The sequence below is a fragment of the Dermacentor albipictus genome, chromosome 1 (genome assembly GCF_038994185.2).
Source record: "Dermacentor albipictus isolate Rhodes 1998 colony chromosome 1, USDA_Dalb.pri_finalv2, whole genome shotgun sequence".
Lineage (NCBI taxonomy): Eukaryota > Metazoa > Arthropoda > Arachnida > Ixodida > Ixodidae > Dermacentor > Dermacentor albipictus.
In genome coordinates, this window is record NC_091821.1 from 199,404,482 (window position 1) to 199,424,461 (window position 19,980).

At 43.9% G+C, this 19,980-nt stretch overlaps 1 long non-coding RNA gene across 1 annotated transcript in view; it reads left to right on the forward strand.

The window, feature by feature from the left end:
• The window catches only part of LOC139054123 (uncharacterized), a 55,497-nt gene extending 36,650 nt beyond the window's left edge, over nucleotides 1-18,847 (forward strand). The window contains exons 2-3 of the long non-coding RNA XR_011511034.1: nucleotides 18,046-18,101; nucleotides 18,720-18,847. This is a non-coding gene — a long non-coding RNA (uncharacterized lncRNA). The remainder of the gene's footprint in view (nucleotides 1-18,045; nucleotides 18,102-18,719) is intronic.
• The last annotated feature ends 1,133 nt before the right edge of the window (nucleotides 18,848-19,980 follow it).

Sequence of the window (19,980 nt, forward strand, 5' to 3'; positions counted from 1 at the left end):
AATGAATAACGCTGTTTCTTTACCTATAGTGTTTTCTATTCTCTCGTCTTCGAATGTTTGTTTGTGTGAAAATTATCTTGTTTTGTTGGTCCGCTTTATTGCCAAGTTAAAAGAGGGCAGGACCTCTGCCATGCTTGCGAGCTTTTAGTCCTGTCTCCTTCTCTATATTAGAGAAAATAAAAGACTGATTGATTAAAAAAAAAGTCAGCTAGCTCCTTGCTTTTCTCAGTGAAATACTATACGTGTGAGCTTCTGCTCCGTTCAGCGCGCTAGTTTTACGGGTGCGTTTGTTTTCTTTCTAGCCTATTCTTTCAGGCTTTCTTTCCGTCCTTATCTCTACCACAGTGTTGGGTAGCAAACCTGAAGCATCTCTGCCGGTTAACCTCTCTGTCTGTCTCATCTATTTCACTCTCTGTCTCTGCTCTGTTAAACTTGCGCGTTTGAATTATCGTTGTTGAGCTTTTCATTCCGGGCTTTGGACTTCTTGTACGTATTATGTAACAATGATCTTACTGCAAAAGAAAGTTAGACAATTTTAACTGCTATCGTGTTTCTATAGTGTAGTCGTCGTCTTAATTGAAGGACATAAAGGCCACCTCATCATTGCCCTTTCGCAACAAACTTCGTTCTAGTTCTTTGGAAGCTGGCACACCTCTAGAACAATTTCAGCATTGTAGGCAATTTTAGCGTATTTGTGGCAAATTGTAACCGTTTTACTTGTCTGTTGACGGGGGATAACAGTCGCATAATCCCTTGCGCAGTGCAGACAGAGATGACCAAGTCGCTCAACAAAGCAGATGTTAAATGAGGGAGAGGCACAAGCCCCACAAAAGTACAATACTTACGAAATGCTCTGATTGTTGTACCTGGAATCGTCAGCGTAAGCCACGGCCATCCTTAACCGTAGCGGCGCTCGAAAATCAGAGCATGAGTGGGTCGCGTGATGGTCGTGAGCGAGCAACGGTGCATCGCTCGCCCATGTCTTAAAGTAGACGGAGGCCGCATTTCGTTCTGTCTTATTCGGAAACGTTGATATAACTGTGCGGGGGAGGCAAACCAAGGAGGTCTCCGCGACGTCGCCACGCGTACAGCGGCAACGGGGCGATGTGGTCGGTTCAAATGATGTCCTTTCGGCCACGCACACACGACACACGAAAGTGAACCGTAATAGAGCCGTGGTTCCCGAGCCTATATTTAAGGACAGCATAAAGAGCTGCGTGAGCGCCCCTCGGCGTGCATGCAGGCCTGCAACGGCTTGTCGCGTGTTTACTACTGCGCCTCGTGCATGGGCCATGTTATATGCGTGTATATTTTCGAGCTCTTTCAGGGGAGAGCACCACGCACACAAAAGTTGTTTGGAAACGTGTGTGCCGGGGGCCCAGATATGTCGCGACATGACAGGCGGCGTCATGATTTTTCATGCGCCTTTTGTTGTGCGGCCGTGCACCACGTGGTTGCCCGCATGCTCGTCTCTCGGGCGAGCCGGGCAATAAAGGACACGTATTGACAATGGGGGCGGACGTCCGTACACGGCCGAGATCCATCCGCCCCAGGCCCGTCACGCGAGGCCCGAATGCGCGTGCGTGTCCGGCTCCGCGCGACGCGCAACGCTTGCGTGCCGCCCCGGGCTGTCACCTTAAATGGTGGGCGTCGATCTGGGCCCCCGCTGTTGGCTTTGGCGATCGACCGGGCGCAATTCTTGTTCGCGGTGCCTGTGGTGCGGGACGCTTCGATGCCGCGAAAGCGACGCAACAGCGAAATGCAAAAGAACAGTACCAGCTTTAATGAAGCGGCGGCTGCAGTATTCCGTTTCTTTCCAGGCCAACCATATTCACGCCCTTACCCAACAAGAATTTAAACAAAAGACAAGAAACGAGAAAACGAGATATTGCAGTATAAACGAAAAAGAAAGACGCTTGTATAGACTTTTAAGGCTGAATAAGTGGTGCCAGACGGCTATTATGAATAAATTACGTGTTTCGCTCTTGTAGGTGTATGCCTCACGGGAGGAGAAGCGAGGTGCCCCGACAACACTGCAAGGTAGCGTTAACCAGCAGCCCGAATGTACTGTGAGCCACGAGTTCTGACGGACTGCGAAAGGTCGGCGCGCCTTTTCGATGCATCGTCGGTGAATGCCCAGAGTAATAGCTCCATCGTTGCCGTTCTTTCTATTGTTGTCGTACCGCCATTAAGTTAGCACATCTTGTTCAACGACGCTCCGAACATAGCGCCACCGAAGTCGTTAAGTGAAATGAAGCACTTAGTGACCCATCTGGACCCGGTTCCAACAACTTAATTAAGAAATTAAATTATGGGGTTTTGCGTGCCAAAACCACCTTCTGATTATGAGGCACGCCGTAGTGGAGGGCTCCGGAAATTTCGACCGCCTGGGGTTCTTTAACGTGCACCTAAATCTAAGTACACGGGTGTTTTCGCATTTCGCCCCCATCGAAATGTGGCCGCCGTGGCCGGGATTCGATCCCGCGACCTCGTGCTCAGCAGCCCAACACCATAGCCACTGAGCAACCACGGCGGGTGCCAACAACTTCACTTGGTATTAAAGTTCCAGGCATTATTTATTTGTTCTGTTTTATTATCGTGGATTCAAAAACTGCCTAACAAACAACATGTTTATGCAGCTGATTTTATTTCTTGCCACACACATGCAAGAAAATGTATTATTGGTAAAATACTCTCCCTGGTTCGTTATTTTGATTTGTTTGATGTTGAGAGACAACTGTTGGGAAGAAAAAGCTGTCGCTGCATAATCTCATTTGTACACTCTGAGTGCAAATGACATTTCACTAATAAAATTTATGCTGAAAGTAAATGAAAATGCAGATGAAATATTCACCGACTTCATGAAAGTGGCCATCAGGTGGCACTGTCATTTCACGAGCCTGACGCTTTGGTCACAGTCAAACTGGACCAAACTGCCCCTACGCAGATGGGTGGGATCAAATTAAGATTTGGTCAAATTGGGTCAACACTGTAGACCACATGACGTGCAAAAAAAAAAATTAACCAGGCAACGAAGGGCATGATCTTCAAAGCCGGTTCCCACAGCTGATAGTCAAATTCAAGAGCATGTTGCGTCGTTTGTCCCCTTCATTAAGTTTTTTTGTCCTGTCTTTACTGCGCCACATTATGCAGCCGTCGCAACTTCGACGACATAAAGCTTTGCATACGACCATGGTGACAACTCGGTGAGTAATCCCTACCACTTTTTGAATGTTAAAAAGTACTTCCTTCGAATAGCTTGCATTGTTTACGTTTCTTTTTCTTGTATGACACCCCCATATTGTTATATATTGCTTTTTGTTTATTTTTCTCATTTCACCCCTTCGTTCATTTCCTCTAGGCAAACAGTAAATTTAATTCTAATCACTGTTTCATATTTCTAATGAACTTTGTGTGTACTCATATCGGTCGCACTGCGCACGGCGTTCTCACAGCAGCGCGGATATAAGACGTCGATTTCTTGCTTGTCGAAACTTGCACGATGTGATGTAGAGGAGTGGCTGACCGCAGCATCGCGATCGACCGTACGTTAGCCCGCCGTGATCGCTCTATAGCGGAGGGACAGCTTATAACCTTGAAGTAACACATGTGTAGTTATGGAGTTTTTTTTTTTCTTTCGATTCGCATCGGTGAAAAAGCGGAGTCCGTTGCCATGGCTCGTGAGCGACTGCGCCAACTGCCTTACTTTCGCTGGGAAGTGCAAGGGCATAAAATTGCGACAAGAGTCGAATTCGTAATCGTCATTCCTAGTCTCTGATGGCAACGCTTTATTAATGCATGAGCGCTGGGCAGTGTCTTTCGTGATGCGTGGCCAAACACCGTCGAACAGCGCAGTAAAACCTGTATCTGAGAGTTTTATCTAATATTAGTCCCAAATTTCGCAGATATTCTCCGTAAAAACATCATGTACTTATTCTTACTGTGTCCTTGTGTGACACATTGCGTATCCCCCCCGCCCCCGCCCCCCCCTTATGCGCACTACCTTCAATCTTTCTCAAAAATTCACTCGGAAGTGATCACGTAAAATATTCCTCCTGGATGTAGAGTTGAATTAATGCGCTGCTGTATACGGAAGTGGTTTAGCACAGTCTTGTCACCAGCTTTCGCGAAAATTGCCACCAATTTCATCTTTTTCATTTCATTTATTTCATTTCATTTATTGAACCCTCAGCTCCAAAGGCATTAAAGAGGGGAGTGGTTACAAAACAGAAATACATAAATAAATACAATGCATATTACAGAACAAGTATTATCATGTTCCTGTTATACAGTGTTAGCTAGTGCAGAACGAAAATGTTGGTTATCAATTATGTTGACTATATCTGCGGGAAGAAGGCGGTTCCATTCGCGTGATGTGCGAGGCAAGAAAGACTGAAATGCAGTTTTAGTGTCACATGTTTCAATGCCAACTTTGTGACGATGGTCAATGCGATTTGACACGTATCTGGGGGACAAAATGAGGGAATCGCGTAGCATGGGGTGATGGTATAGCTTATGAAAAAGGCTCAAACAAATTGTCTGCCGGCGGGATGCTAAAAGAGGTAAAGAAAGATTAGCTTTCATGCTTGTTACACTTGCGGTATGGTTAAAGTTGGACAGGATAAAACGAGCAGCGTTATTTTGAACCAGCTCAAGTAAAGTTATCAGTTTTTCATGATGCGGATCTCATATCGCGGCGGCATATTCCAAATTAGAACGTATTAGTGTTTTAAAAAGCAGTAATTTCAAAGAAGATGGAGTTTTGGAAAAGTTACGGCGCACGTAGCCCAACATGCGGGTAGCTTTGTTAGTAATGTATTCAATATGGCGCGTCCAGTTAAGGTCAGTAGAAATATGAACACCCAGGTATTTATATGAAGTAACCACTTCAAACGCAACGTTATTTAGGTAGTATACAGGCGGAGAGTTGGCACTTCTTGATATTCGCATAATTTTGCACTTATTAGTATTAAGTTCCATAAGCCATTCATTACTCCAAAGAGAAATGTTAGAGAGGTCACGCTGAAGAAAGTTAGCATCGTCGGGGGATTTTATTTCGCGGAAAACAACACAGTCAGCAGCAAACAAAAGAATGTTAGATGATACAATGGAAGGGAGATCATTGATGTAAATAAGAAATAAAAGGGGTCCAAGCACTGACCCTTGTGGCACGCCCGAGTAAACTTCGCTGAAAGGGGAGTTAAAGTTATTAGCGTAAACGAACTGCGATCGGTTAAGAAGAAAGTATCCAATCCATTTCAGAACATTGTAGTAGATATTCAGTTGGGTTAGCTTTAAAAATAATAAGCGGTGACATACCTTGTCGAATGCTTTCGAGTAATCTAGGAAAATGCAGTCAGCTTCTGATGCGCGATCTAAAATATGGTGAAGTTTGATAGTGAAACTGGCAAGTTGTGTTTCGCAAGAAAATTACCTACGAAAACCATGCTGTGCGGGTGTAAAAAATGAATTAGACTCCAGAAAGTTCACAAGGTTAGTGAAAATTACATGTTCTAATAGTTTGCAACAAGTACTAGTGGGCGAGATGGGGCGATAATTTATAGGGGATGTTCTACTTCCTGACTTGAATAATGGAACCACCTTCCCGACTTTCCATTGTGTTGGCAGAGTGGAACTATCGAGAGTCTGCTGAAATAACTTTGTTAGTATTAAGGAACTGGAGACAATTGTATTTTTTTTTAAATTTAGCATGAATGCAGTCAAAACCGGGCGATGAATGAAATTTTAGGGCATCAATAAGTTTAGCGACGCCTAGCCCATGTTGTCGTCACAGACGACGAAAAGCACCCGGGAAGTGCGTCTGGATTACACCGCGAGATGGGGGGAGGGGGGGGGGGATGAAAATCCACGATGCAGCATTGGTATGTTACGTGATGTTACACATTGAATCTAAGTTTAGGCGAAGAAAAGTTGTTTTTAACGACAAGTAACAAGACGAGGTGGTCACTGTAATAACTTACTGGAACACCAACGCATTTCGACGGACACACTGAAAATGAATATCTCGAAACTGGTGCTGTCCATAGGATTCGTTCTAAGTAGATGAAAAAACAACTTGCCGCAGGTGGGATCGTTCCTCACCTGCGGCAAGTTGTTCTTTCATCCACTTTCATTACCATTAATTTGTCATTTGTTTATTTCAATCAGTAAGTAGACGTAATTTCCCCTATGTTGTCCTTGGTGTCTTTTTTTATTGAAATGAATATTAGGAGAGGTTGACGCCTTTATGGTGGCACCGACTACTCCTTTTCACTTGGCAAAGGAAACAAATTTGCGTAAAAAGGGAGAATAGTGACACAAAATATGACACTCAGTAGAACACTGATTGAATAAAAAATATACAGTCCAACAGTACATGAATCGCAAAGTTTTGTGCATGAGTTCAGTACACGTACGCATATATAAAGTCAGATATTTTGAACAGCCAAAACACACAACGCATGTAATACACTGCAAGCACAGAACAGAATTATACATATTGCGCAAAAGTTGCGATCACCACATAAATCAATTTTGAACCCAGAACAACACTTATGTTACTCACTTAGCGTATTAGGATCATCTGAAACCTAATGCTTTGCCAAAATGTTGGTGTTTTCTAAAAACGTTTTCAGAGCAAGAAGTGCTCTTTTCTGAAGGCCCGCAGTTGGCCATGAGCCAAGTATCCTTTTTAGGGTGAATGGTCTTCTTTCTAATATGAACAAATTTGCTTGCAGTACCCTTCTTTGTGGATCGTATATCGTGCACTCGAGGAGAAGATGATGCACATCTTCGTCTGGATGGCCACAAGAACACTGCGGACTAGAGACACGTTTTATCCTGTCCTAGAAGTGTCTCGCAAATGCAGTACCAAGACGCAGGCGGTGTACCAGTGTTTCAAGTTTTCTGCTGTCTCTTAGATTTTCAGGCATTGATAAGTTTATACATAGGGTCTATAAAGTATAACTCCGAGTTCTTAGTTTGCTGATCAAACCAGGTAGTTTTGCTGAGGCGACAGGAAATCTGTCTCAGGATCAGACGGACTTCACTACGCAATAGGGGAAGATTGGTTGTCTCTGCGTTATTGTGCGCCCGATTCGCAGCGGCGTCCGCTGCATTATTTGTTTGTTGGCTTCTCCTGATATGATAATTAAAAATCGGGCCCCTCGGTTAACCACCCTTCTCGTTCGCATATATATATATATATATATATATATATATATATATATATATATATATATATATATATATATATATATATATATATATATATATATATTATTTAATTATTAATTTATTTATTTATTTACATGCACACAGAGAGATACAAGCTTTCTTCTGACCTCTTATTGCATAGAAGTATATGGGCAGTGCGTATATTTGGCTTTACATGTATAGTACTTATAGCTATATATACCAGCGGCAAACAGATTAATCCCCCTCCTATTCCTTCTCCCTCTCTAAAGCGAAAAGGCGTTCACGTTGAGTCCGTATCGCGGACGATGAATATTATGCGTGTTTGCAGGATCGGGTGCACCTGGGTCGGTTGGCAGATGCCTTACTACAAGCGTGAAGGAATGTTGGGCCCTTCCTTTATTGACTGTCTCGCCTTCGTGCTGTCTTTCTTTTCTTGTTATTACGTACGTAGGCCTCAGATGAATTCACACTCAGTTTCTGTCTTTTTTGAAAACAGAAAACAGGAAAACATGTTTTCTGTCATATGCTATGCGGTATACGTAAATCTAACGTGCAGCGCAATATGATCAAATACTATGTGGAAAACACAGAATTGCCAATAAGCAGCAGAGCCGAGCTAAAGCAATGCTAGCGCGCGATATGCGCTATCCCAGGTCACTCTTTTCACTGAGTGAAGGCTTCACGCATATCAGGCAATCAACCAAGGCTGGAGTTAAAGCAAAGCTTAATTGACGGAGTGTTTAAAAAGACTGTTAAAGCGCTTTCTCACGGAGTAAAAGAGGGGGGAGGGGTATAAGTGGGTAAAGTCGACTCCTGTTGAATGAACCCTTGCAGGAGCGCAAGGTTTGGTCGAATTATCGGAAAGGTCGAATTAACAAACGGCGGCAAAATGAACGAATTGAAATATTTTTTATTGTTTCAAGTAGTCTGTAATTTCATATTGCGTCTTGCTCTTGAAGCGCGACTCAACCAGCACGCAGCAAAGAGGGCTGAATTAATTAAGAGAAATTGTTTAAGCGCTGCCTCAGCGGGACATGACCTGAAACAAGCGAGATCGGATAGCTTGACTGGTGGAAGGAGCGTCTACCCCTATAAAATAAAAGTAAAACAACGCCATGCCTGAAGCAGTAGCGCCGCCTGCTGTATTTCTTGTGTTGTCAAGCTTTTGGTGACCCCTTGCCGCATGAGGTGGCCCCAGTGGAGATCCAATTAACCGATGGGGCATGCTTTCGCGTTCGAACTAAACGCCCTTTTCTTCCATAGCAATCTCTGGTTTATGGCGGCCGGGGATGTTTCAGTGCGTTTTAATTAAGCGGATAGTCGAATTAACCGAGGTCAAATTAACGGGAGTCGATTGGAGTCGCACGTTGACCTGACCCACTCGCTACCTCATTTCTATCTCCTCCCAGTGATCAACGACGCATCCAACGCGTCTGTCGATAGCTATACACGGAATGCTAGCTCGAGAGGCTGGTTCCGGGTGACGACATAAAGAGTGCAGAAAAAGAAATCCATAAGACACGCCAACGCGAGGGCACGAAAACAAATCTTCCGGTGCCCCGCAACATCTGCGTTCTAACTTTACTAGCCTCTAATGGGTCACAGGTAGTAAAACTCAGCGTTTCGAGTTCTCTTCTCTTGGTTCAGATACGCGAATCCGAGGTGATGGGATCGCCAGCGTACGGGCTCCGTTGGAAGGGGCGTTATCTGTATAAAGAGCCAAGGCTGACATGCGGCCCTTGAGAGCAATAAAGCAAGTTCCGCTTTATTGTCTCTCTTTCTATTTTGTTCATTTTTTATTTTTCATTTTTTTTTTGCGGGGACGGGCACATGGCGAGGGGAATGGGGAAGTTGCGGAGATGCAAGTATTCGCATTACTATTCACGGAACCAGTCTACGAAATTTTTATCGGAGATCCCACACCATCACAAAGAAAAACAGAATCAGAGAGCATTTCACGCGAGTGCTGTCACGCTAAGTGTTTTCAGTCCTCCGTAAGATTTTTATCGCTCTCCTCCTTCTTTCGTTTTTTTTCTCGCAGCATTCAGCACCAGTCGAGTGTATAAATATATGCATGACGCCTGCTGTGGGGTAATGGAGGGAAGTAAGTGCCTTTGCCAAACGAGCACTTTCCTTTGCTTTGCTTGACCCTACAATTTTGAACCGCATTTATCGCATCCCATGTTGACAGAGACCATAAGCATGGGTTTAAACCAAACAAACATTCTGCCTATTAGCATGAAAACAGCATTACGGAGTTTTTTTTTTTGAAACTGGCTAGCTTTTTTGCACCCCTGTATTTTTAGCCAATAGAAAGAGACATGTGTGAAGAAATGAAAAGGAGGGAAAAAATCTGTGACACATGATGGTTTGCCTCCTCCCCCCCCTTCTTCTTATTATTATTCTTATTCGCACGCAAGGGTACATGAAATTGAAAAGCGTTGGTTACTTCTTTCGCAAATTTCAGAGGTTGAAGTCTGGTGATAAAGGACTCACTAAGGTGTTGCCAAGTTGACGTTGCGACGAGCCTAGGCGTATCACTTTGTAGGTGTCGTTTTTACGTATTCTCATTTGCCGGATGCAGCTAACCAGAAGCAGGTCGTCTTTACGTCCTCACATATGAGGCCTTTGAACTTAGGCTGTGCCCTCATGATAAAAGACAAAGTCCTAAATGAGCGATTACTGTATACAAGCATTGTAGTTGCCAACAAACTCTAGGCGATAAAAATAGGCGATAGCACAAAATATTCATGAAGTACTCAGGTTCTCATACCCTATAGAAGTAACTGAATGCTCTGTAATGCCTGTCTTTGCGAGGAGACGCTGGAACATATTCTGTGCGACTGTCCTGAATATAATGTTCAGCGACAGTCCCTGGCATCTGTTCTAGTGCACCTTTGACAGTAGAGCGTTGCCCCTCGACACGATTTTCACATGCCGCCGACAGAAAACATCGCAGGTGAAGGCGACAAAGGGACTTCTTCGGTTTTTGAAAGAGACGGGATTGGACAAGCGGCTGTGAGAGTGATGTCACGTACCATGCCAGATTGATGGACTCCAACGGACGATGTGTGTGTGCTGTTCTATGTGCTCTCTCTCCCTCTCCCCCTTCCCCATCTTTAATCTCCCCCATCCCTCTCCCATGTGTAGGGTAGCAAACCGGTTAAGCTAAACTGGTTAACCTCCATACCTTTCCTTCTCCACTTTTTCCTTCCTTCCTTCCTTCGGTAAGGGCGTGAAATATCTCTATAGAACACGCAAGACATGATTCTAACATGTTTGCCACGCATATGCTGCCAAAAGAAAGAAACATTGGCGGTTATAGGGAGCCACTTGTAATGGCGTCAAAACTGCAGACCGTTGTATGCGTCCAAAACTCCGTCATTTGCTCTTCCTTTTTTTTTTTTTCGAGAATCGGAGAAATACAGTTAACATCACATCAGTGCATAACAATATGATTCAGGGACCGCTTACACAGCACTTTTTATCTTGTGTATGTTTAGACACGCCTAAAAAGCTTACCGCAAGTGACGATAACTTGTCACAAAGAAACTTTTCTAGTGATAAAGGTAAAAAGGTTTGTGCAAGTGCCACTTTCTTGTTATTCGACCACTACTTACATGTACGACAAGCTTCCGCCACACGCGCGACGACTTCTCCATTTGGTAAATTTACTCAAAAAGTAGAGCTGTTGAATAGCGAAATTTACAAAGCGAATCGAACACGAATATTCATTATTTTGTCATCTCGAAGCATAGTGAAGTACAAAGCTTGCGCCGAGTCCGTTTGAATAAACAACTTAGGCTTGTTTGGATTATTTGATACATGCATGCAATGCCGTTCGCAACTGAAACACTGGCCAACTAAGGTGTTTGTAATTGAGAAACGACCACTTTCGCTTATCTGCTGCGCCATGACAATAATAAAAGATGGGAAAAGCACAATTTCCCCAGATACACGTACAGTGTTGAGTTCGTTAAAGAGTAAAAGTTTGATAGTATACAGCACTGCCCATTGTGAGACAGCTTATAAATAATTATTTTGCCTAAATGTAAATAACAGGCAAAAGCGTATATAAGCTGCGTCAAGGCGAGGCATTCTTCTTGCGTAATTTTAACTTGTTGAATAGAAGTTATCTGCTACGTGTGAGAGAGACAGAGGAAAGGGGAAAGGCAGGGAGGTTAACCAAAGGGGAAGATCCGGTTTGCTACCCTACGCTCTACTCTACTATCTCTACTTTGTTAGTGATAACAAAGTAGAGATAAAGAAAGAAAGGCGCATAGACACACAACCACAGTCGGTGACTGTCACCGCATACTGTCACCGCATACTGTCACCGCATAGCACAGTGACACTTGCAGCACTATAAACACCTGTTCAGGCTACAGCCGCTCGTCCAATTCTGTTGCCCTTAAATACTGCAGCAGTGCCCTCGTCGCCCTCTGCTGCGATGGCTTGTGATGACGGCATTTAAAAATAAGTTCCTCTGTTAGAGGTCTTCGGTCAAAGTGCGCTGTCGCGATTGCGAGCGATCGTTACGTGTGGTCCGCTTAAGAACACATGCCTCTGCGCAACAACCGCGGCTCTCCTGCAGCAAAATCATTCGAAACGGTCCTCATTTGCATCGATCTCTCCACCTCGAGACTTTGATAAGTGTTGCTATACCTTGTATTCGAACAGAAGCGAATATTCCATAATTCCGAATATTAAATTCTCGGATCGAGTACGAATCGTATAGCAAGCACTATTACAATTGAATTCGAATGTTCGAATATTCGCACGAACAGCAAAAATAGCAAAAAGGCTTCGCGCAAGCTGCCCCATGGGGAACAAAAAGGCGTCAAAGTGTGTCCTGCATGGAGTGATACACATCTGCCGCCGTACAATTTGCGGTGCCTGAAGCGCTTTGGACGTCTCCTACCTCAAACAGCTCGGTTGTAAATACCGAAACCTCGTCCAGCCCCAACCCCTGCACAACACAAACACGGTCCCAAAAGGACGAGTGGGCTAAGCCTGACCGCTGTCGACAGTCAGCACTAGTAGCACTCTTTCTGCTCTTCAGTCGAAATGCATGCATAGCGGTCATCCCGTTCCTGGCTTTTCGACTACAAATGTGCACAGTTTTCAGGCATTGTGGCTCGGATTGAAGAGCGAAGATTAACGGCTCATTCTCTCGCATTGGATCCAGGGCGCTGACAAATTTTCACGGCCGTCAAGATATACACAAGAGCCCATAACACGCGTCAGACTTTCGTCTCGCATGTGGCAGCTGCAAACGACGACTGCTTTCACCACCCTTTCCCATTCCCTCGCGTTTTTGCAATCCATTGAGTGAGTCGACCACATTTTCTTTTTTATTTAACCAACATAAGGAGCAAAAGAAAAACCCAGGCACAACTTGCCACGTCTAGGCACGCGCTGAAGCTTGCCTTCCATAAAATCGGGGTGGGTGTTTGCGCAGCCTCGGGCGCGCTTTGAGCGCTTCGGTTGCAATCTGGGCACGCACCCGTCCATCTGGTGCTGTCGTGGCTCCGTGCCAGGCACGATGACACGAGATATAGAACAACGGGATGGGAGCTCGATCAACCGGGCCGCGGCACACACGTCTGTGAGAGCCGTGTTCCACTCCTATTCTTGTGCGTGATTTCGCGTATACGCATGGTATGCGACCGTGCCCGTGCAGGATGATGAGTGATCAACGCGACGAAACGGCGTCACCCTCGCTCTTTACGCCCTGACCACCGCTAGCTTTTTGCGAATAGCGAAGCGAATTTTGTCGCGGTTCTGGTGTTGGACGCTGCCAAACAATTGTGCGGACATGTGAATGCTGTGTTCTTTGAGCAGTCCACTGGTGACTGATACGTCCGCCATGGCTTGGATGCCTACAGAATTATTGCAACTGTGCACAAGGTATGTGCCGGCATTATTGTCCCATTCGCTCCAATATTTCTTTATTTTGTAAGCCATGAAGGACAATGAAGAAAGCACACCTGAAACGCGCAGTATTTTTTCATCAAGTCTCAGACCGTCACTCTGCCTGAAGTTGCGATCACCAATCACATTAAGCATAGATCAGGACAACGTGTGTCAGATCTGCGGACAGTACAAGCACAGGCATTATGCTCGAGTTTTCACCTCACGCCGTCTAATCACGCCCGTGCCCAGATATACCCACATCTCTTACACTTGGGACTACTGGACCCTTCACTCCAGGACTTCTGCAGAACCTTGGCGGCTCCTGGTGCGCCACGTCTGCCACAACTAGTCACGTTGGCACCCAGTCGCTACTCCGCCACCAAGGAGCACCGCATGCATAAATGGACACGATTCGGTCTGTAATTGTTCTTGAATAAAGTTGTCTTCCTTATTTTTATTATATTTGTTTTACAGGAATGATGCAAGAGCAACCTTTCGCTGTAGCGGTACCAACCTTACCGACTTATGCGGCGTAATCACTGGGAAGAAAAAAAAAAGGAAAGAAAGAAACAGACACGCAACATGAAATAGACAAGACGGACACAGCATCAGCTTGTGCGCTGTTCAACCCGGAGTGCATAACGGCACTAATACTGGCAGCTAAATAATAATAATAATAATAATAATAATAATAATAATAATAATATAGTAATAATAATAATAATAAAAGCTGGCTATATAATTGTGCTTTTGAACAGCGCAGGCTCTGTCTTAGGTGGTGCACTGTTTTGAAAAGAAAGTGGGTGTGTGTGTAGTAGGGGCTCTCACCCAGTTTCCACGTTCCCCTTAAAGGCATGCAATATGCTTCAAATATATGTTCAAATAAATCGAGTGGACTGCGTTTCTGCCTAAACAATCTTGCCGTCTACATGTGTTATACCTAGTTATGTGTTATACTTAGTTATGTTGTTAAATTTTTTAGAGTATAGGACAGCTGGCCTTTCTGCGAGGCTATCTTGTGCCTCAGGAAATTGCCAGAATTTTCTTTGGAAGTTGCCTGCGTCATGCATTCCTCATTAAACAAAGAAAAAAATACAAAAAATGTATTACCTGCAGCTCTGAGGGGAAGTTCTATTGAGTGCGGAACGCAGAAGTTATACCCCGAGAACGTTCGTGTGATTAAAGGCTGACGTTGCACTCAGTTCACCGGCAAGTTCAACATGCAACGCACTTTCGCACCCTGCTGCGAAGGCTTTGCCCTGACGATTTTGAATGTTCGTTGTAAACAAACAGTGCACCTTCTTTTATTTCTTTGTTCATTTGTTTTTACAACTGACCTTCCGCGTGCATGTTGAAGCATTTCAGTATATATATATATATATATATATATATATATATATATATATATATATATATATATATATATATATATATATATATATATATATACAAGGCAGTGGCAGAAGCGGGGACGCATAACATGCGCTCCAGCATATCACCATAAACGCCATTTTGTTTGTTCTTTGCTGTTCAATATTGTTCGCCGCTGCTGCCGTTTTCTCTAAAGTGTTATAATTTTGCTGCATTTGTGAACTATGCCAACTGAACACGACACTTGTTTGAACGTGCCATGAAGGATACCTGAGAGCCAGTCTATTACTTGTTCAAGTTGCGAATATGTTTATGTTGGAAGCTGCTCAGGTTCGTCGGGTATAACTCTGAAAAAGAAAAGTAATAAGAAAGGTGACGGTACCATTAGTCAGTGAATATGTAAGACGTACAGGAATGGTTCACGCCGTAGTGGTACATATCGTTCTGATCAGGTTGTAACAGAAGACCGGAACTTGAAAGATGATGTAGCAGCAATTCGGGAACAGCTGAATGCACACGAGCCACTAATAGGGAAAACTCATTATCTGTTTGAACTAAAGGGCATAGTGTCAGAATTTCAAAAGTCAGTTGAACCCATGTATAACCAGTACAGTCAACTAATAACTCGCTTAACTGCACAGGACTTAGAAATCACTGAAGTCAAAGCACGTATTGCTCGAGTAAAAGGCACTACCGAAGACAGTGAACTTGCTAGTCTGAGAAGCCAGGTTAATGATCCTGAGCAGTATGGGCGCAGACAAAACCTCGAGATACACGGACTTGCTCGTAAGGATAATGACAACTTGCTCACTGTGGCACGATATAATATATCAGTGGTTGCCTAGTCACTGTGGCATACATGGCAATGATCGAGCAGACGCAGCTGCCCGATCTGCCCATGACGGCGTCAACTGCGTTGCCATTCCTCTTTCGAGAGCCGACGCAGCGAAAAAACTTGCCACACTTGCGCGTGACCTGACATTAGCCCAGTGGAATTCATCCGATTTCACAAGTGCACGCCTCCATACTCTAGACCCTAATTTACAGCTCCATATTCCGTCCGAGCTTCCACGACGTGACTGCACCCTTCTTATCCGTCTATGGCTTGGAGTAGCATTTTCAAATGCCTACTCTTTCCTTATCGGAATGGCCAACAGCCCACTGTGTGACTTCTGCGGGTGCAACGAAACGATTGAGCATCTTCTTTGTCAGTGCTCTCGTTTTAACCCACAAAGAACTGTCCTCTCAGCCACCTTAGACAAACTGGACAAGCGCCCTATGACAGAAGACAAGATCCTTGGAACCTGGCCTACGCGAACATCAGCGCGATCTGCTATGAAGGCGCTGCTGCGATACTTGAAAGACACGGGACTTTCTGACAAATTGTGACAGTACACTGTGTGACGCAGGACTGTACGGTGACACTGCGTAAGACTAGGAATGCCTTTGCGGGTTGCGTGACAGTGCCCACAGAAATAGCTCGTGTGTACGTGCATGTGTGTGCTTAGGTTTTTTTTTCCCCTTTTTTTATCCTTCTTTCTTTCTCACCTATTGCATCCCCTTTCCCTTACCCCAGAACAGGGTAGCCAACCGGAGATAATCTCTGGTTAACCTCCCTGTCTTTCCTTTGCCTTTCTCTCTCGCTCTCTGCTCACTGTGGTCAATGATCTCCGAATGCCCCTTGGTCTAGCACTGTGACTGAACCAGGAATCGATGGCATACATCGTCTACCTGTAATAAGCATACGTGTTCCGTCTTTACTAACCAGGTTTGTTTACTGGGAACAGAAAGAGAAGCGGCAATTAAGGGAGTCAAAGCTTGACGTGTGTTTTTATGATAATCTGACATCACAGATTGAGCGCTTCCTATAGTTGACTCGCACGAAGGCTCCTTCAATGGGCTATCGATACGTATGGAAGACAGATGAGAAAATACTGGCATGTAAGGGTTCTGGCTGATCCAGTCCTGCGTGTCTCAAATGAGTCTGACCTTTCGAAGCTTAGAGCTCTCAGTCAGAGACGGTAGGCGCTCGCGAAACCCGGCCCCACATTAAATAGATAATAGATTCTACCGTGTGGTTACGGCACACTGTCACCACGACGTACAACTATTCCTCTAACAATGGCTATTATAGCGCAACACAATTTAAAACAGATTTGACGCATTCAATCTGCCATTTGAACAGGTTTCAATGCGAAAGCACTATATGCCCCATTGAGCGAAAGTCCGCCGGCGTCGTCGGCGTGACCGAAAGATGGTACCAAAAATGGCCGACAGTGCAAAGAACGAGAAAAACGTAAAAAAAAAAAATTCTCGGGTTGACGTCAAATTTATCAAGGAGGTTCCTGTAAACAAAGTAAATTAATGGCTTTGAAACGAAGCTTTGGTAAAGTTCGGTTTGGGTATGAATTAAACCCGGGCCTCCGGGGCGCGATACGAGCATGCTCCTCCGCCGTCAAGGTGGCTCCACGGTTCAGGCTGACTAAAGATGTGGCCTAGTGCGTGCGTCATTCGGTACGTGACGGTGCAGCCAGTGAGGAGGAGGTGCCGCCACATCATGAGTGTATAACATGAGAGCGTTCATGGCGCTCCGAGGTCTACAAACGGTATAATGCGCTCGCATTCCCACACGTCCAAAGCAGTCTTACTTGTCTTTGCCGAATATTTTTTTCTGTCTTTTGTTTAAACACGGGAATCTTAAAGAATAAGATAGATGTAATATTGTTTGGCACATAGACAGCATACTTGCTGATGCAACAAAAAATTAAGAACCTGCAGTATTGTTGGGTGACTTTAACATTGACATTCAGTCTGACTCTTCTTAAAACACACTTCTTGACGTAATATCTAGTTATGGTTGCGCGAACACTATTGATATACCAACTCGTATTACTGCTGACACGTCGACTGCAATTGATATGTGCTTCACAGATTTTTTGTCTACTGATGTACACTCTGGAGTCATGATATCTGATATAAGTGGCCAGTTGCCGTTCTTTGTTTTTCTTCCAAATACTAAATCAGCGCCGCCTAAAACTCTGCCAACTATGTATAAGAAAATCAACGATGATACAGTTAAAAGTTTTCGACGTGTGTTACTAGAATACGATTGGGAACAAGTATACAATGAAAGTAGCCCGAATCCAAGTTACACAATCTTCATAGCAAATTTTCTAAGTATCTGTAATACTGCGCGTTCCCGTTAGTGCCCTACGTTAAATAAAGAAGTCTAAAAAACATTGGATAGATAAGGATTTGTGGAAACGAATTCTTAGTAAAAATAAATTTTGTGCTGGCTTCATAAAGTCTAAGGATGCAATTATTCTCAAGCTTTTTAAACAAGTCCGTAATAAGCTATCACCTGATATAAAGAAAGCAAAAGAGGATTACTATGACAAGATATTTTCTAAGAAATTGACCCCAGACAAAATATGGAAAGCGTTCGTTAACCTCATGTCAAAAACAACCAAAAAGCTTTGCACCAAATATAACCCTGTGGTATCAGTACTCGGGATTTTCCTTGTCATACTAATTTAACGAACACTTTCTCACTGTTCGCAGCTGCGACACAAGCGTTGATGAGGAAGACTCATCACCGTATCTTCAAGAAAAATTAGGTAAGAGCAATTTTTTTTTCGCATACATCACCGACGATATTAACTGCCCGGCAGGAGTTGACCGCATTAAATCGCAGTAGGCCAAATACGCTTGCGATAATGTGGCGCCATTGCTTTCACACATTTGCAACCAAATGCTAACAGTACAAATTTTTCCATACAAGCTGAAGATAGCACGGGCATTTATTGTGCCCAAAGGAGGCGATGACAGTTAATTCGGGAACTATCTTCCCATCTCTGTTTTCACTATTTTCTCCAAAGTTGCTGAAGATGTTATAAACACGTGTTTAGTTGCCTTTCTTGAGAAACTCAATAGAAACTCAAGCCAACAATACGGTTTTCAGAGGGGAAAACGATTGGAAATGGCATTATTTTGGGTAAAGAATGAAATAATTAATGACATAAAACATCATCTTCTGACGCTAGGATTGTTCTTGGACCTCAAAAAGGCTTTTGATTCTGTGAATCATAAAATTAATTTACTTAAATTACGGAATGATACGGATAAGAGGCACTCCGCTCGACGAGATCAAGCACGCCGTAGCATCGAGTACACAATGCACCAGTGTGAACGGCGTTTCATCTATTCACATGAGCATATGCACTGGCGTTCCGCAGGGTTTGATTCTGGGACTACGTGGGAGTCGCCCGCTGGTCGTCGACGCGTGCCTTGCCGGACCTGAATAAAGTTTTTCAACCAATCAACCACTGCTGCTTCTCCTGCATACCAACCAGTAAACACTCCACACACTCCCTCAATGGTGATGTATGCAGATCACGCTAATATTTTCTTTTCTGGGTTTGACTTACACTCTGTATCGAGAGATGCAAACCTGTGGCTGACTGAGCTCTCGAAATGGCTGACACAGAATAAAATTGAAGTTAGTGTGCACAAGACAAAGTTTATATTAAATAGGCTAAAAAACAAGATCCTAGAAAGTGAACCCATTATCATTTTTTGCAATAGTGCTCACACACGCATGGAGTCAATACGATTTCGAGGTGTTGTTTTTAACAACGAGTTAACATGGACAGATCGTGTTGACGATTTACGCTTGGAAGTCTAGTTCGGTAGGTATAGTCAAAAAAATGAAAATTTTTTTGCCGTTATGGTTAAGGAAGCAAATGTCTTATGCTCGTGTACATTCATACCTGCATTATTTTTTATTAGTCTTGGGCAGCACAACACAAACTTACATTCGTTAGTTGTTTCACACAAAAAGTGACTATTAAATCCATTAGTGTATTACGTATCCGGTCAGCACCTAAGAATATTGGAACAAACTGGGCGTACTATACCTACATAATTTAAAGATCCAAAGGTTAGCTGTTGAGGTACATCATTTACTTAATAATGACCATGCCTTTCTACTGCTGCGATATTTAAAGCTACCGGATTGAGTCACTGTCTGTGATCCGGACTGAGTGACCGAATGATATCCCCAGTGGACCTTCTCTACTTCCTTTAATCTTTCCTTCCCCTTTTCCCTTTCCCCAGTGTAGGGTAGCCAACCAGGCTCAGTCCCGTTAACCTCTCTGCCTCTAATTTATCATTCGTTCTCGCTCTCTCTATTTATGCCTTTCTACTCACATCACAAAAACGTTAGCAATTACTGCCGTACATAGTTCCACATTTTACTTACAGGAGTAAGAAGGACAGGACAAACTATGACTCCCAAACGCTGCATTCCCAGATCACACGAGTCTTAAAGAACAATAAAGCTATGGAAGAAATAATTAGAAACCATAAATTGGTCAAACATTTGCGTTCGAAATAATGAAAATAACGAAAATGCCAAGCTGCCCTGTATACTCGTGTCAGGGTCACAAGTCTTTCTTTCTTTACTTAAGTGGCACGAACATCGAGTGACACTCTTTT